The sequence below is a fragment of the Lepidochelys kempii genome, chromosome 6 (genome assembly GCF_965140285.1).
Source record: "Lepidochelys kempii isolate rLepKem1 chromosome 6, rLepKem1.hap1, whole genome shotgun sequence".
In the NCBI taxonomy this organism is placed as follows: Eukaryota; Metazoa; Chordata; order Testudines; family Cheloniidae; genus Lepidochelys; species Lepidochelys kempii.
The window spans coordinates 24,276,105-24,301,706 of record NC_136385.1 but is presented as its reverse complement, the minus strand read 5'-3'; the positions used below and the strand labels follow the sequence as shown (position 1 = coordinate 24,301,706).

The window sequence follows — 25,602 nt, the reverse complement described above, 5'->3', positions numbered from 1 at the left end:
TGGACAAAGTTTGCTTCTCTATACCTCAGTTTCCCCTTTTGTAAAATGGGGTTAATGATACTTCGTAAGGCATTCTGAGCTCTCTTGATGAACAGTGCTATAAAAGAACTAGGTATTATTATTATTATGAAATGCCCTGTTATAGCATCAAGCCACATAGTGAGTAATTGGAAGAGGTGTTCAGCCACAGTAGAAGCTGAAGAGTGAGTAAAGCACTAATACACACTATAGTCACATTTATACGATTGCTTCTTGCAGAATGATGCTAGTAAGAGCCAATTCCAATAGTTATCCAGCCTTGTAACCTACAAAACAAGGGTGCATTAGTTATACATAAAACTTTTCCTATTATGTTTTGTTAATAACATGCTACTGTCACTATAACACAGCATGAAAACACTGCACCGCACAGAGAGCATCTACTTTTGATTAAATAGGTGCTATGGGAATTTCAGTCCATCCTTAATCATAATTAAACATTGTTATTCCTATTTTCTATAAAGACATGTGGGCAATGAAGTCTATTTGGAAAATAATGACTTATTTCTTTTAGAGAAATGATGAATTTATTTGTTCCTAAAAATAAATAAAGCCAACATCCGTAGTCTGATTAGGTTAAAAAGTTAACTCTGCTCACTCCTTTGCATATCTATTAAGACAGAGGATTAAAGGCTCGATCCTGTGAGGAACTGATTATCTGCATCTCCGCTTCCCTTCCATGGGAGCTGAGGGTGCTCAACATCCTTCAGGAGGCAATCAGCACCCTCCCACAGCGAGTCCCATGATAATCAGTGAAAGCATTTGCCTAGGCCCTAATCTTGCACTGGGAGAGCACAGAAGTGATCAGCACAAGATCGGGGCCTAGACTGTGACCTCTCTGAGGCAGGGACCAACTTCTTTATTACTTGTTTATACAACCTCTTGCACAATGGGGCTCTGATCCATAACTGAGCTACCTAGGTGCTACGTACCCAAAATAAATTTATGACCATATTGTTCTCTGCCTCTCTGAAGCACTGTTTATGGACACTAGCAACATTGTGACTTGACACTATAGACTGCAAGAGGGCGGAATGAGACAAGGAGTCTCCCTAGAGACTTACAGGCACCATCAGTGCCAGGGATAGCTCAGTGGTTTGAGCACGGGCCTGCTAAACCCAGGGATGTGAGCTCAATCCTTGAGGGGGCCATTTGGGGATCTGGGGCAAAAAAAATTGGGGATTGGTCCTGCTTTGAGCAGGGGGTTGGACTAGATCTCCTGAGGTCCCTTCCAACTCTGATATTCTAAGATTCTAAGTATATTACCAGCATTTAGTATTGACACCAGTTTCAGAAGAAAAGGAGTACTTGTGGCACCTTAGAGACTAACAAATTTATTTGAGCATAAGCTTTCATGAGCTACAGCTCACTTCATCGGATGCATTCAGTGGAAAATACAGTGGGGAGATTTATATACAGGGCAAACATGAAACAATGGGTGTTACCATACACACTGTAACGAGAGTGATCACTTAACGTGAGCTATTACCAGCAAAGGGTGGCGGGGGGGGGACCTTTTGCAGTGATAATCAAGGTGGGCCATTTCCAGCAGTTGACAAGAACATCTGAGGAACGGTGGGGGGGGGAATAAACATGGGGAAATAGTTTTACTTTGTGTAATGACCCATCCACTCCCAGTCTTTATTCAAGCCTAAATTAATTGTATCCAGTTTGCAAATTAATTCCAATTCAGCAATCTCTCGTTGGAATCTGTTTTTGAAGTTTTTTTCTTGAAGAATTGCAACTTTTAGGTCTGTAATCGAGTGCCCAAAGAGACTGAAGTCCTGAAGTGTTCTCCAACTGGTTTTTGAATGTTATAATTCTTGACGTCTGATTTGTGTCCATTTATTCAGAAGGCAAGCATGCCGCAGGCAGCAGAGGGAAATGCTTGGTTCTCAAAGCTCTTACATAGACTCAAATTGCTGCTCGTATATTTTCAGAGTTCTCTCTCATCCGCATTTCACCTTCACAAGTTTTGTTTCCCTTTGTAGGCAGAAAAAAAGGGATTTTCGAGTGACATTTCTGTTTCTTATTGATGACTGCTGTCAAACGAGCCTGCAGATCACTCCCTTTTGTCAGCCAGGGGGTCTTCAATATGGAATGCCAGCCTGCTGCCACAAGCAGCAAGAGTTGAAGAACAGGGATATGTGGGGGTGGGGAACAAAGAGGATTATTCACCTTCATAGTGGATCAATTTTTACCCCTCCTACATAAAGGCAAAAGGTCTCTAGACAGCCCAGGGAGCATTTTAAATCCTATAGCTGTCCTATACCTTGGCAGCTGCTAGAAAACTTGCTTGTGCTTAAGCATCTCTCATATGGACTTCCCATCAAGAAAAAATAGATGTTATCTCTTGATCCAAATATTCTCCATTTCTTCCTTTTCTCTCTAGCTCGTCGTATTCCACAGTCACCATAGCAGAGTCTGAACATTTTGGTTAAATCACATCCCTTACTGAATTTAAAATGTAATAGGAAATTTTATACTGCATGTGTAATAGTACAGTGCTGTTTGGGAACCCCACTCTCACTCCATATACCATTTACATACCTTCAAACTCAATTACATCTACCATGCATCCCAATAGGTGTCCTGAGCTTTCTCTCACTATGTTCCATCAACTCTAACAGTAACTTTGCAAACTGTCCTGACACCACTGATCAAAAGCATCGGTGCTGTTGCTGGCACACAAGTTTCATGAAGTCAGGCAATAAAAGTCTTTTGCTCAGAAACATTTTTCGCACGTTGTTTTCCTCACTATTGATCTGCATGACGCTAAAGCAGACACGGCCCTGGTCCCACAGAGCTTCAGTTCCACATTAGACAATGAACTTTAATGAATATTTACAGTTACAAAACAAACAAACCAATCCAAGGGGTGTTAAATAATTTGTTTTGCTAAAATCTCTCTTCAGACGGAATCAGATATTGGTAGACCGGGTACTAATGGTGCAGCCTTAGTTAATTAATTATTGGTATTGTGGTAGCATGATCAGGGTCCTGCTTCTGGTAGACACTGAATACACACACACAAAATGACCATGACTCCGGCCACAAAGAGTTTACAATCTAAGGACCAGATCCAATGCCCACCGAAGTCAATATGAGTTTTTCCATTGACTTCAGTGGGTGGATCAGGTCCTAACGCCTAGATTTTGCAAGCACTTAATCAGACACATAGTCAATGGGATCTACTCTTGTGAGTAAATTTAGACATGTGCTTAAGTGTTTGCAAAACTGGAGCTTAACTTCATAGATGCATAGACTTAAAAGCCAGAAGAGATTATTAGATCATCCAGTTTGATCTCCCCAATATCACAGGCCATTCATTTTCACCCAGTTTCCCCTGTGCTGAGACCAGTAACCCGTGTTTAACTGAAGTATGTCTTCCAGAAAGACATCTAATATTGATCTGACAACATCAAGAGCCAGAGAATCTGCTACTTTCCTTGGTAGTTTGTTCCAATGGCTGTTCACCCTCACTGTTAAAAAATGTGCCTTATTTCTCATTTGAATTTGTCTGGCTTCCGACTTCGAGCTATTGCTTCTTGCTATCCCTTTATTTAGTACCCAATATTTTCACCCCATGAAGGTACTTATATACTGTAATCTCTAACTCCTTTATGACAAGTTAACAGATTGAGCTCTTTAGGTTCTCTCACCGTAAGGCATTTTCTCCAGCCCTCATTCATTTTTGTGGTTCTCTTCTGTATCCTCTCCAGCTTTTCAATATCTTTTTTAAAATGCAGACACTGTAACTGTATGTAATATTCCAGTGTCAGTCTCACCAATTCCCTACACAGAAGTAAAATCACCTCTCTGCTCCTACTTACTACTTCCTTTTTTATACATCCGATGACTGCATTTGCCTTTTTTACCACAGCTTTGCACTGGGAACTCATGTTGAATTGCTTGTTCACTATGATCCTAAATCCATTTCAGAATCACTGCTGTCCAGGATACAGACTAGCATTCTGTATGTATGTCTGCATTCCTTGTTCCTAGATGTATAATTGCATTCTGCTGTATTCAAATGTATTTTGTATGCATGAGATCTGCTTCCCAACCAATCCAGATCTCACCATATGACACCCCTGCCCTCATCATCATCTACCACTCCACCAACCTTTGTGTCATCTGAAAATTTTATCAGCGGTGACTTTATATTGATTTGCAGACCACTGACAAAAATGTTGAATAGCTTTGGGCCTAGTACCATCCTATGCAGCACCCTCCCTAGAAGAACCCCCATTCGATAATGGTTCCCCATTGACAACTACTTTTTGAGGTCAGTTAGCCAGTTCTTAATCCATATAACATGCTTTAATTTAAAGGCAAGAAGGAGCAAGAAAGTGTAACAAGCCACAGGCAGGGAGGAAACAATAACCATTCCAAGCAGAAATGTTGTTCCCGGGTAAAAGTTATCAAAAGCAGAAGCTTTCTTCAAATGTCCTTTTTCTAAAGGGTCCTGAAGAACTAAGGGAAGACAGAGGAAGAAATAAACACTCAGAGACCAATTTTTAAACCTGAATACCTAAATCAGGTACTCAAACATCATCAAACTCAAGGGGACACTTAGTATAAAAGTATGATCCAGGCCACACTGAAGTCAAGAAACATCTTTCCATTGACTTCAATGGGCACTGGATCAAGGCCTTGAGACAGGTATTTGAACACATAAACGCTCATTTGAGCATCCAAATGCAGAAACTACATGCCCAATTTAAGTGCCCACATTTGAACACTGGGCCCCCAGAGCACGATCCCAAACAGACCCCTACCAGTCTCGTAGTAATGTGATGCTGGTGGTAGGAAAAGAATAAAGCCATTTATTCTGAGTTTTACATCAGAAGCTGGCACCAGTAAATAAGCATTCTGAATACTGTTCTTCCGTGAAGCTATTAGGTTCATCCAAGTCTGAACTAAACATCGCACCTGTCAGCTTACGACTCATTAGAGGGGTACAGACAGCAGGGTTTCTAAATCAGCAGTGGAGAGAAGACAATCACCCTGATGTCCAGTTTGAATTTTAGGCTCAGTCTCCTGACCCGCTTCTCATTTCTACCAAAAGTAGAGCTGGTTCGAACCCTTGTTACCCACCATTTCCAGCCCTGCTTTGGAGATGCCTTTATTCAAATTAGAGTTTCACATTATACATTAACTCTCCTCCCTAGTCCTAGAACACAGTCTTGAAAGGAAAAATTCTCCTCTCCCTCTTTCCCCTGGGTAGGGAGACCAGTTCTTCATCTCTTTGCTGTGACTCACGTTGCCCTCCCAAAGATTTCCAGAAGGGTCTTCCATCTGATAGTAGGTTTCTCTTGTTTTCTGTTTTTCATTCTATTGCTTCTGCCTGCCCCATGAAACAAAGCATTCTGGAGATAATAACTACCATTAGGATGGCCCTTCTGTTAATAATGGATCATTTCAACCCAGCTGCTTGGTATTACATCATTACTGCAAGACTCTAGTGCATAATAAACTATCTACCTTAGTGTTTTGTAGAGGGTCCATCACAATAGTGTCTAAATACTTCCCAGGTAAATTACATCTACATAGCAAGGACACTAGTGGACTTCATGGAGTCTCCTGTTTTCCTTTCCTTGGTTACAAGAGGCTCTGCTTGAGTTAAATACATAATCATATTAACAAAAACCAAGCAACACTTGAAATGCAAAAAAAGCGGGTTGCTTCAAACACATAAAGGCCACTTTCTGTGTCCGCTAAAGCTCTTTGTCCTAATATTAAAACTCAGTTCCAGAAGTGAAGGCAAAATTGGTCAGGTATTGGTGAGTAATTTAGAAAACAAAATCAAACCTTTAGTGGTATGTGTGTTCTTACACCAGTATTGTATATGTATATGTAGCTAACAAATTTAAGGCACTAAAAGAAACCAATTCTGAATTTCAGGAACCTTTGTATTTCATGGAGTTAAGACAATCATGGGCTTCAATCTCAGAAGTCATTTGTACCACGGGAGATTTGCAGCAATTGTATCAGATGGTAAATTAAATCTGGATTCTGCAACCACCAAATTAATCTTTATCTCATTTGACTATAAACTGCCGTTGCACGGAATGGTCTCTCTCAGCGAAAGTGATCACACTAGACTTCCTAACCTTCCTTTTTAGAACATAAATCTTTGAAATAACGAGGTACAAAAATCACCAGATTGGAAAATAGAAGTGGAACTATTTTTGCCAAAAAAACCCAACAGGGATCTTATAATGCCTTTGCCTGTTAGATTACTATCAGATATCTTCTCCCTGTATATTGATGTATCATGATCAAGCCACATGTTAAAATCTTCTCTTTGGCTAAACAGATTGAGCTCTTTTAGTCTCTCACTATACGATGTTTTCTAGACCACATGCCATTCTTGTAGCTCTCTCTGAATCCTCCCCTATTTTTCAACATCCTCTTTAAAGTATGATCACCAGTACCCTACATGGTAATCCAGGAGTGGTTTCACTATTACCACACACATAGGTAATGTTACCTCCTGCTCAGTATTCTCCTGTCAATACATCCAGGTTAGCCTTTTTTTGCCAAAGCATTGCACCAGGAGCTCATGTTCAGTTGATAATCTACAATGACCCTCAAGTCCTTGTCAGAGTTGCTGCTTTTCCAGAATACAGTCCGTCACTCTAAGTGTGGTCTCCATTCTTTGTTCCCAGATGAATCACCCTGCAGTTCTTTGTATTAAAGCACATGTTGTTTGTTTGAGCCTAGTTTACCAAGTGACCCCAGGTTGCTCTGTATCAGTGACCTGTCCTTGTTGTCATTTGCCACCCCACCAATCCTGTGACATCTACAAACTTCATCAGCAATTGCTTTATATTTTCTTCTAGATAGTTGACCAAATCCTTCTTTAAACTGGAGCTTGTGTTTGCTCAGCATGTTCATTGTAATTGTTTAAGGAAGAAATATTTAAATGAATAAGAAATAAAAGATTTATTTTCTTCTTATCCCTCCAATGATCTCACTGCTCAGACCTTTCTCTCTGCTCTGCCAACTTCTGTTTTTATTCATTCAGAATATTAATAAATGCTGTCCCCTCTAGAAAATGTTAGAACAGGAACTCTACCATCTAATCTTTTTTCCTTTTCCCCATACTTGAGGGGCTTTGCTCTGTGAGATTACCCTATATATAGCCAGACGTTTCAGTCATCTATCACTAGGAGATTAACAGGATGCTTACTGCAACTCTGTTGGATACCAACAGCCTCTTACTTTTAATTTGTTTATAGATTCATTGATTATGAGGCCAGAAGGGACTGCTGTGATCATCGAGTCTGACCTCTTGTATAACCCAGGCCACAGCTCTCCCGCAAAATAATTCCTGTTTAGATTAAGGCGTATCTTTAGAAAAACATCCAAGCTTGATTTTAAAATTGCCAGTGATGGAGAATCCACCCACCACAACCCTTGATAAGTTGTTCCAATGGTTAATTACCCTCGCTGTTAAAAATTGCGCATTATTTCCCGTCTGAATTTGTGTAGCTTCAACTTCCAGCCATTGGAGCTTTTTATATCTTTGTCTATTAGACTGAAGAGCCCTTCATCAAATATTTGTTCCTCATGTAGTTACATATAAGATGTGATCAAATCACCGCTTCATCTTCTCTTTGTTAAGCTACATAGGTTGAGCTCCTTAAGACTATCACTATATGGCATGTTTTCCATTTTTTGACTTTAACCTTCCCTAGCTTCAGTACCCGTCACTGACTCCCACCACTTCTCTGACCACTTGTCTAAGTAGAGTCCATTACATTTCTCTCTAGTCAAAATACACACAAGAAAAAGCAGCGTGGAAGGAAAGAATGTGGAAGAGGATGCAGTGAGGCAGGGGGAGGGAACCATGTACAACTCAAAGCCTCTCAGGATGGATTACTTTCAGGCATTCATTTTTGGACAGTATTAATTACAGGTTTTTCATTACCTGAAATGTCAGGGTGCGTCAATTTGCAAAGAGCGGGGAAGAGAAAGGCTTTGGCTGCTGGACAGCAGAGTTGCTCAACATATTCAATAAATGGTGGCCACACCACTAAGCCCCCGGTCTTTGTTTCCTTTGGTGGGTGAGTTTTCCCAGTGTTAGTAGACTCTGTATTTTGGATGGGAAAAGGTAGGCAGGTGGTATGTTTTCTTTCAACTGCGGTCAACACATGCATAGTGTGCCAATATGTTCCTTGGCTGAGTAATACAGCAAATTATCTGTAATATTTGGAGAACAGGGGAGAAATTTCCCCCACTTGCTGTCAGGTAGGATCTTCCATGTCCCCACTTGCCCCTCTCCTCAATATCTTTTCGATTCATTTTATCCCCTCGTGGCTCTCCTCCAGGTGTGGGCACTTCTGGCTGAGAAGGACTAGATGCTGCACCATCTAAAACCAGCCACCACCACCTCTGAGTGAGGGGGTCATGCTCTCACCTCTACCCAGGAACTGAGACTCTGCAACATTCCTGGGCTCTACCAGCCTGTGGGAGCCTTTTCCTATGCAACCTTTGAAGGAACAGCGTCAGCTAGCATCTCCTTTTATCCTCCAAAAGGTATGGCAGCCTAACAGGTTTCCTAATAACTGACGGCTCCTGATCTTTGCACGTATAAAAGTCACATTGATTTCAGAATCCCGTTTCCCCCTTACACACAACTACCCATACTATATTTTTGTCAGCATTAATGTTAAGCCTATGCCAGCGGCACTGGGAAGCTATGAGATGCGATCGCACCTCAGACTCACCTTTGATTACTACCCACTAGTGGGAAATCTTACTTTCCACCCCAAGTGGAGCTATGGTTCTTATTATTCTGCAGTTCTGCCTAAGAATAATACTGGAGGGAATGGAAGGTTTCCTGTGTTCTGGTGATTCCTCCATTTTAATAGCTCCAGCATTCAGGGCCTGTGTTGCAGCCATCATTCTCCTAGGGGAGCATTGGTGGGGATTCCTTTTGGGACCCATCTTTAAATCAGCCATACAGGATACTCAAATGATGTGAGGTGCCCCCACCCATCACCTCCTTGTCCAAAGGGCTGACACTGTTGCCTTCGCAGTGTTAACTGGCATTAACCAGCCCAAGCAGAGAAAGATCAGGACAGAAAATCAAAGCTAGATCTTCCAGTGTGGCAGTGGACAGCACAACTAGCTTACCACACTGATTCATGACTTTAATTGTAATAGCTTTGAATTTTCTCTCCCTAGGAAATTCTGTAAGGGTTCTTTAAGTACAAGTCCAGTTACCCACTTTGAACTCTGATTTGAACCTATAAATCAATCAATCCAGTACCTTTCACAGGGATGGGCGCTCACACCAGCCTACGAGATTCCGAAAGATGAAGTGGCCGGCAAGGTCTCAGGAAAAAGACACTGGAAAAAAAAATTTAAAGTCTGGGTGTCAGATGCCAGGTGTCATTTGTAAAACAGGAAAGCTACTTTGTAACAATTCCATGCCGGGAAGGAAGGGCCAGGGGCCTGATCCAATGCCCAGCGGAAGGTCTCCCATTGACTTCAAAGGGTACTGGATCAGGCCCCTGTACAGAAAGAATATTGCTTATTCTGGGGAGGGGATAGAAGTTATCAGAAGTGTTACCGAAGAGGGAAAAGTGTTCAATTTGCTAGACTGGGCAAACACTTAAGCACGTTAAGTCCCACTGAAATTAATGAAAGTTAGGCATGGGTGCAATTTTCAAAAGCACATTAGGGGTTCAGGACCACAAGTCCCATTGACTTTCATTGGGACCTGAAACTCCTAAGTCTCATAGGTACATTTGAAAATCCCACCCCATGTGCTTTAAATTAAGCGCATGTTTAAATGCTTCATTGACTCAGGGAAATATTAACAGCCTCTTTGTATAACCTGAGTCACGTTAAACTTTGATCCGGATACAAGTCCTTTACTTATTTTAAACAGAAAAGTTAAAAATTACACAGGTTCATTTTACTAATCCATTATTCTGCATAAAAGACCTGGTCAGCCAAGGAGGAAAGGGGTGGCAGATTACAGTATTGCCAACCCAAAGCATTCAAAGATCATGAGAGGTTTACAGAAAATAGATGTTGGGTCTTCTTCTTTGCCTTCTGGTTTTTCAGCCTTTTGGGGGTCGGTTCCCCAGCTTCTCTCTACAACCACAAGAACTAGAATTTTTATATTTTTTTGTATAAGGAAAGCTCAGATTATCCCATTATCATACAACTGCAGGAGCTGGGGCTTTAAAAAAAAATACCGTGAGATTTTCAACAGGATTGGAAGAGGTGGCAACGCTGAGACTACACAATACAGAAGGGAAGGATGATCATACCGAGTAGTCCATGGGGTTAGGAAGGTAGAAGAAGGCAGACCTCACAAAGTGAAAATAATTGTAGGAGGACAGGAAGTGAAAAACATTCCTTGACCCAAACAATACAAAATAAGTTCATAGTTCAATAAAGAAAGGTGTTTTCTACACTAGTAATGAATCACTCTTTCCAAAAGGATAGAGAAATTTCAGGCAATAGTGTATTTCAGGTCTGTATGATGAAGGAGAATAAAAATGACATGCCATACGGTTCGTTTATTGCATGTCATATTCTTTGTAATAAAAGCAGCTTTTTCATTTCTGCAAACAGATGTATAGATGCTTACACACCCACACAAACACACCGCTACGTGTGTGTATGCAAACTTTAAAGAACCACATACGGTAACACTTCATATCCCAGGTGCTGGAACGAGGGGTGCTGGGGGTGTTACCGCACAGCCTGGCTTGAAGTGGTTTCCATCATATACAGGATTTACAGTTTGGTTCAATGGCTCTCAGCTCCCCCACTATACAAATTGTTCCAGCACCCAAGCTACACATTTCTAGATAAAGAAGATGTCAAGTCTAAAGACCAGCTTAAAAACCCCAGTCATAACTATGCTCTACCTTTCATCTCCTAATCTATTTTCTTTGCAATCCTGCTAATACAAGGAAGAAACAGCTATCTTTTCAGAGGCGGTGGAACATTTGGTATGTGCTGATGTTACACCCTGATAAGACACCAGACAGCCTAGGAATCAATGAATCTTAAATTCTCCACAGACCTGTTAGCAGCATGTAGTACAAATAGGGCTTGGTGACACTTCCTTTCCTCCCAACAGACTAGAGGGTATGGTCATGAAAAGCGCATGAGAACAAAGCAGGGCTTTACTGATTCATGAACCTAGTGATAACAGTCCCTGCCCTTCTTACCTCCATCTGCCCTGCTATGGAGGACATGAAACATTGAGCAGCTAAAACTTCTGAAAGAAGATTTTAAAAGCAGGGTGGCAGGAAAGGCTGAAAGTTTTGATGCAAACGCACTGGCTGCTGCAGCAGCTGTTGTTGTTCAGAGCAGGATTAGTGCACTTTGGCCAATTGAAGCCATTAGTAATGGACTGTTACAGTTCAGGCTAATCCTCAAAAGCAGGATACTTACATACCTAATGTCCTGTCTGAAACAAGGGAACCCACAGAGGGATTTAATGCTTTCAAGAATTCAAGTGATTTAACTCTTTTAGGCCTTTAGCCCTTATCTTCCCATCAGGCATTCCCTGTCTTCAGGTCAAAATCAAAGTTACCCAAGGAGGTGAACTTCAAACCCCTGTTTCAAGTGAGGAGGGTTCTCTGGTCCTCTGCTCCAAAGGACGTTTTATTCAAATGTCTCTACAGAACAAAGGAAGCCACTCAGAATTACAGCCTCCTTCTATCTTGTGACAAAAAATCTTAATCAATAATAATAATAGTAGTAATAATAATAATAATAATAATAATAATGATGATGATGATCTATAGACAGAAAGAGGGAGAAGAAATAAGGACTAATAAGGACATTTTTCCCATTCAAGCACATTCTCAGTTTAGGATGAGTAGGGGCAGAGATGAAACAATTTAAGCACAACAGTAAAAAGTCTTTCAAAGAGGTGATACACCTTAAATTTTTAAGAGAAAGGACACAATGAACAATTCACTGCCCTAATCAATCTTTAGCTACTGTTGGACAGTTCTGCAGTTAAACAAGCACATTGCATTGGGCTCAGAGGCTGTGCTACCATCCAAGGAAGCCAGGCCTGATTCTTAAATCCCAGATCTAGGAACACCGCAGATTTTGTGGACAAGCAGCATAAAAGAAAGAACATCTGGTGGAATTTTAGAGGCACATGGAGGACTTCACAGGAACAGGGGAAATGTTTTTAGCCTACCTTCAATCCTACCATGGCTGTGAAACTACAACTGAGCTCCAATTTCAATTGGCAAGGGGGAAGGTGGGAATAAAAGAGGGGAAGGCTGAGTAAAAGGAAATAAATGCCTTGTGCATTTAGCACAGAAATCTCCAAATTGAGATAGAGTTGATCAGAGAAGTAACGGGGGGACGGGGGGGGGGGGGAAACGGGACTTTCTTGCCTGAATCAGAAGAGCTAACAGCTGTATTGCTTATTTCTTAATTGCTTCATTGCAGCTAATGCAACGTATGAATCACAAAATTGCTGGAATGGTTTCTTGCCCTTTCATGGCCTTGCTCTTTCAGACCTAATGGATGTGCTATTTGCATGCACCCCTGGACACTAGAATGATGGGCTATGTCCAGTGTCAGTTTTGCTGCAAAACTGCCACGTTTTAAAAATAATATTTGCTGTGTTAACATTTCACCCCAAACTTTCAAAACATGCAAAGAAAAACAAACAAACCTGTTATCATCATCTTTTTAATCCTGAATTCTTTTTTAGCCAAGACAGCCGTCAGTTATTACTTTATCTCAGATTCCACTGATCAGAACATAAGGCTGTTGATTGTTCACCAAAAATGAAAGTTTCCCCTTTGTAGAAAGCCAGCACAAGGGCTAGGCAATACTTAAGTCCTACTTAAGTTCTCAAAATAGGGTTTAAATGGTGCATAGTCATTGTGCTTGCAGTTTCACTCTTCGTGTGAAACAAAAAAAGAAAAAGAAAAAGGCAGAGACTTCCCAAACCAGATGAATGTTAAAAGGTTGGGGGGGGGGGAAAGGGCACCACACTAAAAAGTGGTGAAAGTGCCAGATCTCCTGATTCTGTGGCTATTTTTCAGATGGGTTGGTCACCCACAACTCTCACTGAAGTCAGTAAGAGCTGCAGGTGCTCCATTTTTTGTTTTAGATATTTAGATATTCTCAATGCAAACTAAGGCCCCAACTCTGCAGTTATGCATACACGGAATTTAACATTTGTGAGTAGTCCCAATTGAAGTCAATGGGACTATGAAAGCGTGTAAAGTTAAGCACGTACGTAGGTGTTCGCAGGCTCAGGACCTCACTTTGCTCAGTATTTATTATAGGTTTGCTCGTCTTGAAATGAGAGCTGTGGAGGTTTTCATAAGCAGATTGACAGGTTTTATTTAATACATTATACAATGGTGCCTATCAGTCGGCATCATAAGTATATGCTGAAGTGCTTTTCTGAATCAAAGCTAAGGTCTATACTCAACAGTGAAACCAAACTAAAGAACCAACCAGATCAGATATAGACCCAATCTCTGCAAGCATGGCTGCCACAAGGGCAAAATTCATAGCCCTCAGGTAGCCACTCCAGGAGATGACAGGGGTCATCTTCCAAGTAATACAAAGAACAGGGATGACACAAGGGTAATAAATACAAAATAGAAAAGTAAGACACAGAGGGGGGCCCACAATACGACCAGACGTAAACCAGATTAAATAAATAAGATTTCCATCATGCCCTAAAACCAGCCACCAAGGGAGTCAGGCAACTTCCTGTGGAGGAGGCGACCCCTCTCCCAAGTCCTGTTCTTGACTGAAACTTGGAATTAAAAGCAGGCCTGACAGCCAGGCAACTATATATGGTGAGAGGAGAGGGATCAAGTATTTTGAGCCTAAATTACGACGGAATTTATATACTAACAACCTGAGCTGCATTCTTGCTGTCCTGACAGCTGGTGGAGATCATGTAGAGCAGGCATAAGAGAGACATCTTCATTCCTATTGTGAGTACTAAGTAAGAAGCTGTAGCAGCTTCTGGGTCAGTGTTTATAGTTAGTTCAACAAGGAGCATCACACAGTAGCATAGCCTGCGGATGACAATGGTGTAGAGGAGAAGGATAAGGTCTATCAAGGTGTATTTTACAAAAGCACAGGAATGGTAATAGATCCTCAACTATGCTTGCAATTTGGGACTTAATCTCAAGAACAGAATTGGTCAAAAATGAGAACACAAACTTTGTGAAAAAATATGAAATTTCCAAGTTATTTTTCTTTTCACAGGATACAGAACTGATCCATTTTTTGTTTTCTTGAAAAATATTTCCAGGTCTGTTTTTAATCAAAATGCTTATCCAAATTTTGTTCAATGAAAAGTTTCTATAACTTTTTCTATAACTGATTAAAAGTTCAATTAAAACATTTTGCAAGAAATAAAAATGTCAGTAATTTTGAGACTGAGAAAAATTCAGTGTGAAAAAGGCCATCTTTGGAAAATAGGCATGCATAAACCACCAGGGACCTCAATTTGTTTCTCCCTGACACACAAACATTACCACTTTATGTGGTCTGAGTTTTAACCAGATTGTTTCATCTGAGTAAAAATGTTGGATAGACCCCTTAACAGTTAAGAATCAGTCCCCAACGATTCCTCTGAAATGGAGCAATTTGATTTTCCATCATTAGCACACTACTGGTATTGCAACCCATTTCTCTGCGTGATCTCCCACACTAATCTCAGAAACATATTGAGCAGACGAATCCTGGGACAGAATGGAATACTGCAGCATCACACAGTGAGGACCCTTTAAGTGTAGAGGGAGCATGTATTCTGAACCTTGTTTTCCACTCCGTTCCCAGAGTGAGCACAACCAGAGTACCCTCCCCTCCTCTTCCCAACCCCCCACCAAGGGATGACACTCATCACTAAAACTGGATTGTCATTGGTATGGAAGGAGGCCAGGTGCTCTTCACTTTCAACAAGGGCAGCTCAGTGCTGTCCGTTGCTAGAACACCGTTATCATCTATATGAGCGAGTGCAATTTCAGTGCCATGAGATAGTTTAGCACATGAGGTATCAAAAATCAGCTGATTGAATCTAGAATTGCTGGAGTGTCAAGCCATCAGCTCTCGCCCCCGCACATCCCCCCCAAAACCCCAGGGAGGTTAAAGACTAGATTGGATGTTCATATCAGGAGATTCTTTTTAGAGCTATCTCATGCATGTGCTCAAACCCCCCCCCCCCTCTGAATCAGGCGTTGAACACTGGGCAGCAAAGGAGCCCTCCACTGGCAGAGGTCTTCACTGCCTCTCATACCAGCCACCTCCCCTACCCCCAGCGTCGGGGGGGGGTGGTTTATGTCTGGGGCAGGAGGGGGGCAGGAGGGAGCACAGTGGAATGGAGCTCCACTACGCCTGAACCTTACTGATGTAAGACCTGTTACAGACCACATGCCAGTGGGGAAAGGTTGAGGAAGTTGGAGCAGCAGGCTACTTACTCTAAGGGCTGGGCGACCGAGGAGCAGGGGCTGCAGCCGGCTCCCGGCATCTAGGACAGAGGTGGGCAAACTACAGCCCACGGGCCACATCTGGCCCACGGGACCGTCCTGCCCGGCTCTTGAGCTCCCGGCTGGGGAGGCTCGCCCCCCCCCCCCCAGCCTCACTTCATCGCGCCACCAGCACTCTGGCCCGCTGCTCCTACCAGGCAGTGCGGCAGTATGGCTGGCTCCGGCTGGGCTGCAAGCTCCTGCTGCTCTGAGCGGCATGGTAAGGGGGTGGGGAGAGGTGGTTGGATAAGGGGCAGATGGTCCCGGGGGGGCAGTTAGGGGACAGGGGGAGGTTTGATGGAGCGGAGGTTTGGGGGGGGGGCAGGAAGGGGATGGGGAACAGGGAGGGTGGGATAGGGCATGGGAGTCCTGGGGGCCTGTCAGGGGGCGGAGGTGTGGATAGGGGTTGGGGCAGTCAGGGGACAAGGAGCAGGGCAGATTGGATAGGGGGTAGGGTCCTGGGAGGGCCGTTAGGGGTGGGGGTCCCGGGAGGGGGCAGTCAGGGGACAAGGAGTGGGGGGGAGCTTGGATGGATCAGGGATTCTGAAGGGGGCAGTCGGGGGGCGGGAAGTGGGAGGGGGCAGATGGGGGCCGGAGCCAGGCTGTTTGGGGAGGCACAGCCTTCCCTACCCGGCCCTCCATACAGTTTTGCAAGCCCAATGTGGCCCTCGGGCCAAAAAGTTTGCCCACCCCTGATCTAGGAAGTAGTGGAGAGTCAGCGGCTTTGTTCAGGAGCAGAGACAAGGCCTCCCTAATGCCCTTTGCCAGCCAAGAGTGACAGAGCTCTCGACATGCCTCCTGAATGTCAGCTAGAGAGACCACGAGAAGCTATGGTATGTGTCCTGTCCTACTCCAGTGCTATCACAACAGCGGGTGCCCTGATGGTAAAGCCTCCCTCCCTCCTTATTGTTCATTTTCACCATCATTATTGTACCCTCTGCTGACTTACTACTATCTTCAACTCTCATCTCTAGGCCTCCTGCATAGCTACAGGGCATGAGGGAAGAGCCAGTGGTTTAGCTATGTCTGCACTGGAAGCACACCTGCCCCTTAGAGACCATGAAGCACAAGAATGCTGCCCTTGGCAACTTGACACCAAGAGGCCAGAAGTGCAGGCTTCACAGAGAGACAAAAATCTGGCAGAGCCTTACTGACATTGCCAAGCTAATCTCTGTCATTTTCCCCCTTACACCAGACACTAGTTTTTTCCTGAAATGATTTGTGTCCTGCATCGGAGCTGCTGACTACTATCTAGTCATGGTATAAGCTAAGGCTGCCAAATTCACTGCAAGAACAATAAAATCCATCAGATGGAGATAAGCTATGGCCCCATGGAGAACAGGCCAGTATTGTCTATCCAGAAGTCACCCAGCTCCCTCCTGACACAGCTCATGTTCCAGATAATTCCAGAGAATTAAAACCTTATTTGATCTTTTCGTATTCTCTGGTCATATATAATTTAGTAAAGGGCATGTCAAAACTGGTTAGGAGCCAGCGCAATCCTGAGGAAAACAAAAGCTTACTTCAGCCATACAGAAGTCTCAGGAACAGATACAGAAAGGCGACTGTGAGTGTCCTAAGACATCAATCCCTGCATCACTGAAGCAGCAAAACACTCTTCCAAAAAATAACAGGAGATTTTTGCAATAGATCACATGCCTCAGATATCTGAAAACAAGAAGCCTATAAAACGTCAAAGCAATTTGATTTTGTTTTGTTTTGTTTTGTTCCTTACTTGGTGCTGGTGATGGGAAGGCGTAGGACATGAGCAGGTAATGCAGACTTCAGAACTTCAGACTGCCAACATCAGGGAGAAATAGGCGGGTGAAACTAAGCAAGAAAACCAGTGAAAGGAAATAGATTGCCCAGTACTCCTTCCCATGGTGTAGAATCTCCACACTGCAACTCTCTTTATGACCGAATTCTTTTGATGCATTCACACAAATGAGAAACAGAACCACTGCATTCTGAGACTCCTGAGGCATCTATTCCAGAATGCCCAGCACCACTGCTAGGAGCAGGGGCTTTTGGTAATTCCCCAAACACAAGGCAAAGCATTGCAAAATGGAGTTAGGCACATTGATGAACCAGTGCAGTTGCTACACTTCCTGTCCAAACTGGGAAGACACCTTTATAGATGGCACTAGTTCAACTGGACCTGAGACAAAGAGCTCATCCCACTTCATGCATTGCAACTAACACCTGGTTTAGCTGTTTTGTGTATGCACTCTGAGTGGGTGTGACACTGGCAGGCCAGGTGCCAGCTTTTGCCAATGCTGCAGGCATCAGCTAAAAAATGACAAACTCATAGCTGGAGACCAGACCAGTTCATTTATGTGTTAGTGGTGCTCAAAACAGCTATTACCTTTATAAGAATGTATTTAGTGTTTAAACTCTATAAAATGTTTGTAAATTGGTGCATGCATGAATCCCACTTGTAATGTCTGTGTTCCGTGCTAGAAGAAAATATGTACATTTTGCTTTATAAACTTTGAAAATGTTTGCTCTAAACTTGTGAACTCAGATAAGAAGAGTGTTTCCCCTCACCCATCCAGAAGAACTATCAAAATCAGATGGGCCACCAAGGAACATGGTAATACAAAGAATTGACGAATGGCCATGTCACACATTGGAAACGGTATGTGCAAGGAAGCTTGTCCTATGGACTTGGAGACTGAATGGAGGAAATAAACCAAAGACAGAGGAACATTGTCCATCTCTTTGCTATTTGAACTTTCACAGGGCCAGGGACACCAAACTGAAACCAGAGATCCTGAGGGGTTACCCCTGGGTCTGCCCAGAAAGACACACTGTCACTCTTGGGATTTAGATGGTAACTCATTTGTGTATATGTTTGCTTACTTTAACCTGTAAATAACTTTTTCTTTTTCCTAGTTAATAAACCTTTAAGTTAGTTTATTACAGGATTGGCTACAGGTGTCTTTGGTGTGAGATCTACGATACAAATTGATCTGGGGTAAGTGACTGGTCTCTTGGGGTTGGAAGCAACCTGAATGTTTTGTGATTTTTGTATGTAAGTGACCATTTATCACGAACTCCAAGATAGATAGGAGAGTCTAATACAGGAGTTCTCAAACTGGGGGTCGGGACCGTTCAGGGGGTCACAAGGTTATGACATGGGGGGTCGTGAGCTGTCATCCTCCACCTCCAAACCCCACTTCACGTGCAGCATTTATAATAGTGTTAAATATAAAAAAATGTTTTTAATTTATAAGGGGGGGTGTCACACTCAGAGGCTTGCTGTGTGAAAGGGGACACCAATACAAAAGTTTGAGAACCACTGGTCTAATAGGATTGTCTGTGACTCCATGGTATGACTCTTATAGTGATCCAAGAGTTCACATTTGTTACTGGGTTGGTGAAATCTAATTATGGAACATACTACTAGTTTGGGGTGTCTGTCCTGTTGTAGGCACTCAGTCGTGAGTCACACCAGACGGCATGACAGGGGATATAAGCATTTCAAGATCAAGGAGCTCCATCCAATGATTTGTAACAATACATTTTTGCCTAAAGTATACAGGCCACTCGAGAAGAGTGGTAGAACAGAGAGGTAAAGTTATCTTACTCTGTGCATGGGAAATGTGGGGGAAAGATTAGAGAGACAATTTAATGTTGCTATTATAGGACACTGGGATGCAGTTTACATCTGTAAGTTTACTGTAAGCCACAATGAGTATGTACCACAAGCCATTCCATGATCTTGAAGTGCAACACAAAATCTCATCACAAGTATAATATTAATCCATGCACGCATTTGTGATATAAGTATCTAAAGCAGACAACTGCAGAACAATCCCTTTGCATTTGAGTTGTCTGGGAATATTTTATCATTTTACTTTTTCTTTGCTGCCAAAATAAACCATTCCAAGTTATATCCAAGTCCCACAAATGGTTAAACTGCAAACCTACTGCTCTGTGGCATTATCTAAATCTCATTAATTATGCTCGGTTTAATGGAAACAATCATTTAATTATTACTAATTGTTGTTCACCTGCATACCCTGGCTAGGATATTTTGGGTTGTACATAGATCACTTACCTGATGAATTTTACAACAACTCATTACAAAAGCATTAAAAATCCAACATAAAAATCTCTAGGCAGTGCAAACTTTCACCTTTGGAAAGTTAAGGTGCTAATGTAGTAAAGTTAGATGGGTTGACATTCATAACTTTAAAACACCTGCATTTATATAAAATTAGTTTGGAGGTCTCAGCACTTTACACACAAAAAACCAAAACATTTCCACGAATGACTGACTGGCATTATTATAATTATTATTGCTAGGGTAGAGCCAAGAAACCTCAATCAAGATCACAATCCCATTGTGCTAGGCACTGAACAAACAGAGTAAGAGGCAGTCCCTGCCCTGAAGAGCTTACAATCTAACTAAACAAGACAAAGGGCAGGAGAATGGAAATATTATTATTCCCATTTTAAGGATGGGGAACTGGGCCACAGAGAAATTAAATGACTTGTCCAAGGTCACTCAAAAAGTCTGTGGCAGAGCCAGGAACTGAACTCAGATGACCTGAATCCCAGCTTCTTGTCCTGAAGAGCTTGTTGATGTTCTATTCCGATCAGTCCTGCTGTTACCAATACAACATATACCAATGCCTGTATGACTAATGTGAACATCATTCCTAACCAGCTGGCATGAAAATTCTCTTCTCTTTTCCATTGTTCCTCCACTGGAGGATCCACCCTGACATCATCAATGTGAAAGTCGTGATTCTAACTCTATCACTGAATTTAGACTTCCCAAGTGAAACACAGCATGCTACTAAGCACTGAAACAGACCCCAAAGGCAACCCTTAGTAAACCAGATGGTGTTGTGACAGAGTGAAATCAGAGCTAAAACTGGTCCCACTGAAGTCCGTGAGAGTTTTGCCATGGACTTCACTGGGGACTAAGATTTGGTCCAATGCCTCCGTTCCTATTAGTGCCATTGACTATGCCGTTCCATAGTCTGAAGTGGAACCAACAACATTAAATACAGCTCCCTAAATAAAGTGGGGCAAAGAGTATGAATAAAATCCATTGGCTCAAACTAGTTGTCAAAAACATTCAGCCAAAGGCTCTGCTTTTGGTTTCACTTGTGTTATGGACAGTACAGTGTACAGACGGTCAAAGCATTGAGGCCTCATCTAGGTACATTGTAAAGAGTGGAAGCAGCGGTGTAGATTGTAGGTAGGCAAGGAGAAGAAAGGTTACAACTCGTATGGTCAGATGGTTTCTTGGAATCTGGCAGTAACGGAAACTTGTTTGAGACAAAAGCCATGCTGAGTCTCACTGGGAAAGGGACAAGATGACAGTCAAAATTCTGCAAAATGTACACCCCCAAATAAACAAGCAGAATCTATATTTATAGATTTGCAGGAAGAGAATAAACCCACGGGGCTTTAGTTACCCTCCCTTTATCCTCTCAAGCAGAGACATTCGAGTGTGTGATAAGAATTAAAATGACGGTGGGCTAAATTCACCCCTGGTGTAATTCTACTAAAATCGAAAGAATTCCACCCGGAAGAAGCCAGCCAAAAATTTTTTACAGGGCCATAAGTAAGGAGGGGAAAACACAGCAGTCCATAAGTAAGGAGGGGAAAACTGGAAGAGCAGTTTTAGTCAATGAAGATCTTTCCAGGATTGGCAAAGCTCAAAAGTAATGCATATCCCCTGCTTTGGGAAGCAACTCCCTGCAACCAATGGTAGGTTATCATCATAATTTGCTTTGCAGGAGCACCTAGAGACCCCAATCAAGAACCAGGGCTCCACTGTGCAAGGAGCTGTACACACACAACTACAAGACAGCCAAAGCCCCAAACTACCTACAGTCTCCATATGTAACAAGAAACAGGTGGCTTCAACAAACAAATGGAGGGAGCACAAAGTGATGGGGAGATGATTATGACCAGTGTATCAACCAGCAGTCACAACACGCCAGCTGCCTAGCTGTTAATTCAACTGATCACAGTGGAAATACTAAAAACTGGCTCCATTTCTTTCCGAAATGATTTTCCAGAATTAGTTGACCCTTAAAAAAACCAAAAACAAACAAAAAACGCAGCAACTAGTTCAAATAACGTTTCTTTTCTTTTCCATTAAAAAGAACAGGTGTCATTCTACACAAATCAGGCTTGAGGGTTTGTAACCCTAACACACGACATCCACCCTCAAAAACTATCACCACCCCATTCCCATCTCTGGAGAAACTGACCAGAGGAGTTTGATAACATGGTTTACTGGAGTGTGATGTTTTAACTGCCTTCATACATGTGACCTCCAATTAATTGAATGAAAAATCATTAAAAGATCTGGGGAAAGAAGGCTGGGGCGAGGACATTTCTTCTAATTTCATATCACCTTCAGCAGCGTGTCTTCTAATGGTCCCAGGGTTGCATTTTATAGGCTACTTAAAAAGGAAAGGCAGACACCTTGAAATTTATGAGGAGCTGAGCGAATAGATGGAGTGCCACCTTTCCTGTTTTATTCCTCATGCCACAGGCATAAATTGGGTTCACAGCTTGTTCCTTCATTTAACAGGCATCTCTCTCCAGCACTAATATATCTTCCTCTGCTAGTTCTTAGTACTATTTACCAAGATTCATTCCTTCTTGCTGCCTTTCTCCCCAGGGCATTCTGCACATCCTTGATGGAGCCCAGGAAATGCACACCTTTCCCCCTCCATTTTAACCCCCATCTCCCTATCTTTTAGCAATGCACGCAGCAGTCTTCAGGCTGAGGAGAACTAGCTGTGACTCGCTTCCTAGCAGGGCAGAGGAGTTATTCTTTAATGTTAGGTGTCTCCAGCAGCTAACATAAATAGTTTAGTATCACCACCACAGTCCCAGATGCAGAAAATGAGAGGTCAGGATCAGACGTCACACCCAAGTCTCCCCGACAGCAGTGCAGTGCCTAAGCACCAGGCCAGTGGGCTGGTTTTGGAAGAGTAAATATATGCTACAGGATCTGAGTCATACATTTACTCCTGGTACAAAATTGTTTTCTCAAGGCAGCTATTTATTTCTCATTCACTGGGTTCTCTCTGCATGTTCGACAGCAGCTAAATCTAGCTGATGAGCCACTAATGCCCAAAGATGCATAATACAACATTCCATTACATTCCGGCAAGGAAAGTCTATCAGAAAAGTCATTCAAGAGGCAGGAACCCTTATCATCAAGTGGTCTCTGCTGCCACTGGAATCAATATTCTGAAGCCAGAAAAATGAAACTAGATCAGACTGAATGCAAAACTTTTGGAGAAATTCTTCAAATCAGTACTGAAAAGTTGGTTTTCCATACGGAGCTCCAACAGTGTTGAAAGTCTGCCATCAGTCTGGGTGATTCAAGAGCAATTCTTCATAAAAGACAGCCCCTCTCACTGATCTGAATTATCAAACCCCAGGGAAGCAGAGGCTATAGATAATCTAGTTAAAAGAAGTGAAGGACATAAAAAGAGTGGATAGGATTGTCAGAATCATTCATTTATATAGTGGTAACACCTAGAGGTCCCCTTCAGAGATCAGGGCCAGGTTTTTAGGTGCTGTATTCACAAACATGTATCATAAAAGATGTTGACCCAGGCCCAAAACACATCAAATCTAAATAAAATAATATGCACAATTCATACTAAGTAGCCAATATTTGGGGGCTTGCATGTTGTTTCTATTAGGAGGAGAAACTGATGATGCAGTAAGACATTTCTTTGATGCAATCTTTTTTATTTACAAGGTCCCATTTCCCTGAACATAGCAGGTGCCAGTTTCTTTGCTCAAAGTTCTAAGCCTCTTTCCAGTCAGCATTCTGCCCAAAAGCTCTCCCAACTTTTTCTCAGGATCACCAAACCCAAGTGCTTCCCTAGATTTCTCTTGGGCTTCCTTGTTGTCTTCTCTGTCTACTTCTGTGGTTTTTCTCCTGCTGTTTCCACACATACAGCTCCCTCAAACAATACCCAGGCCCCTCCATTTGCTTTCAGCCCCCAGTCAAACCCCTCTGCTGAACATAGCTCAAATGCCTGACCAGCCTTGGATGTGGCCTGGCTTGGTGCAGTAACTCCAATTTTTTCAGCCACTTTATTCCATAAAGGAATATAATGACTTCATACATTTATCCTGAATGAAGGATAGCTAGTGCCCATCAGCTTCAGTGAGGTTTCACCCAGCCCCGAGCATGACAATACTATACTGGCACATAAAATGTACTGCCTCCCAAGCCCCCTTTGAGTTGGGAAAGAGAAATATCCATGGTCAAGATTTTCTAACATGATTAATGATTTTGGGTGAGAACTACAATGAGGGCAAGTGCTCAGCACTATCTGAAAATCAGGCCCTTTTAAGACACCTCAAGTTGGGCACCCAAAAATTGAGGAACTCAAGATCACTTTTGACAAATTTTGGACCCCTTTTTTACACAATGGAGAAATGGATGCACAGAGAGGTGAAGTGACTTGCCCTAGCTCACACAGGAAGTTTATATTAGAAGCAGGAAGAGAAACTCAATAAACCACACACAGTTGTATGCCCTGACCACAAGACAATCCTTCCTCCACCTTCATATTCCTAAGAGATCAAGATCATGTTTAGGCAAAATTAAGGATTAATATGGAAGCTGTTTTTTCCTCAGAGAATTGCACGCAGATGTTTCCTGACTTATCCAAGCAAAACTTGATATGTTGGCAAAAACTGGGTGTGCATAAATCAGATCTGTCAGTTCAGTGCAAGGGCTTCTGTATTCTATCCCTCAGAACAGCATATTATCTCTTGGGTGGGATAAGCGTCTTTATTATGTTTATAATGAAGCTAATCAATTTTTTTATTGTAAAATAACCCCGCTCCGAATCTTAATGAAGCGCACGACATATCCTCCAAGGAACCTATTGTTGAAGATCTCTTTTTACTAGAATTTCAATAATTAATCATGTTTTCCAGTAGTTTTCTTTTTGTGTGGATTATCCTTTGATGATCTAATTTACATTTATGATGATCTATTCCACAGTGGATTAATCGTTCATCTTATTTTCTCTATTAATCGCACATCAACATTTGCATTAGAGATGACAGCGTTTGCATTATTCTCATAATGCTAATCCTGGCAGCCTGTTGCAAATGATAAATACTTTTCAATTCTAGGGGTGAACTTGCACCTTGTTGCATTTAAATGAAAAGGTTTTTAGGATCTTGCAACTCTTTTTAAGTAGGCTGGTTATTCTTTGGTATTTATCATCATATTGGTCTATTTGAAAGCATTTATAAACATATTCTCAGAAAAGCAGTGTTATATATGTGCAAATATATAGCTCAATTGTAGCCAGGAAGAGATCAGGAATTGTGACTCTGAGTCCCAACCTGGTTCTCTCCTTGCTCCAGGAAGAGGGACATCATAATCTGCTTCAGTCCAATACCTAGCTCAGAAGACTTCTCCCAGTGTGCTGTTTTAGCTGTGCTGGCCAATACGCCAGGTGTAGGAGCTTTGGCTAGGTCACTTCCTACTGCTGGCCTGCCCACTCCCCACCCTGCCACTTTGTGGCAGAGGGAGTAGCACCTCCAGAAAGGCTGTTATCCCATTGTGCTGCTACCTATGATACAGTTGGTTGGCACAGGGGAATAAGAAATGGGAACGAAGCCACAATCCCAATCTGGTCCATTGTTGTTATTCCACCAGAAGTTAGTTTTTCTGCCTCAAAATCTTCCCTGATTCTCTAACTCAGTACCATCAACAACAGATCTGGTATCCTCTAAGTAAATGCTTGTTAAACTCTGCCAGCATTCAGTTTTACAACAAAGGGGAACATCTCTCTCTTGCCATTCTGAGATAATAAATATTTATCCCAGTCGCTATGCTGCTATCAGGAAGGGAGCATAAATATATGGGGCATCACAAGCAAACATGGCAGGAGCCAGGCTTTTTACCATGAGAGGAAAAGTCCCCCAAGGATATGTTGGGTAAATTGGAGAGCCCCAACTACAGGCTCTCCTGTTTTTTCTCAATTGCTTTCAATCAGTGCTACAGCTGCTACTTTGAAACTTGTCAAGA

The 25,602-nt window shown here is 42.4% G+C and overlaps 1 protein-coding gene across 1 annotated transcript in view; it reads right to left on the bottom strand.

Moving 5' to 3' along the window:
* TSPAN4 (tetraspanin 4) overlaps window positions 1-25,602 on the bottom strand; it is a 518,185-nt gene that overhangs the window by 401,014 nt on the left and 91,569 nt on the right. Inside the window, exon 2 of the mRNA XM_073347184.1 lies at window positions 9,323-9,402. The gene's annotated coding sequence lies outside the window, so the exon portion shown is untranslated. The remainder of the gene's footprint in view (window positions 1-9,322; window positions 9,403-25,602) is intronic.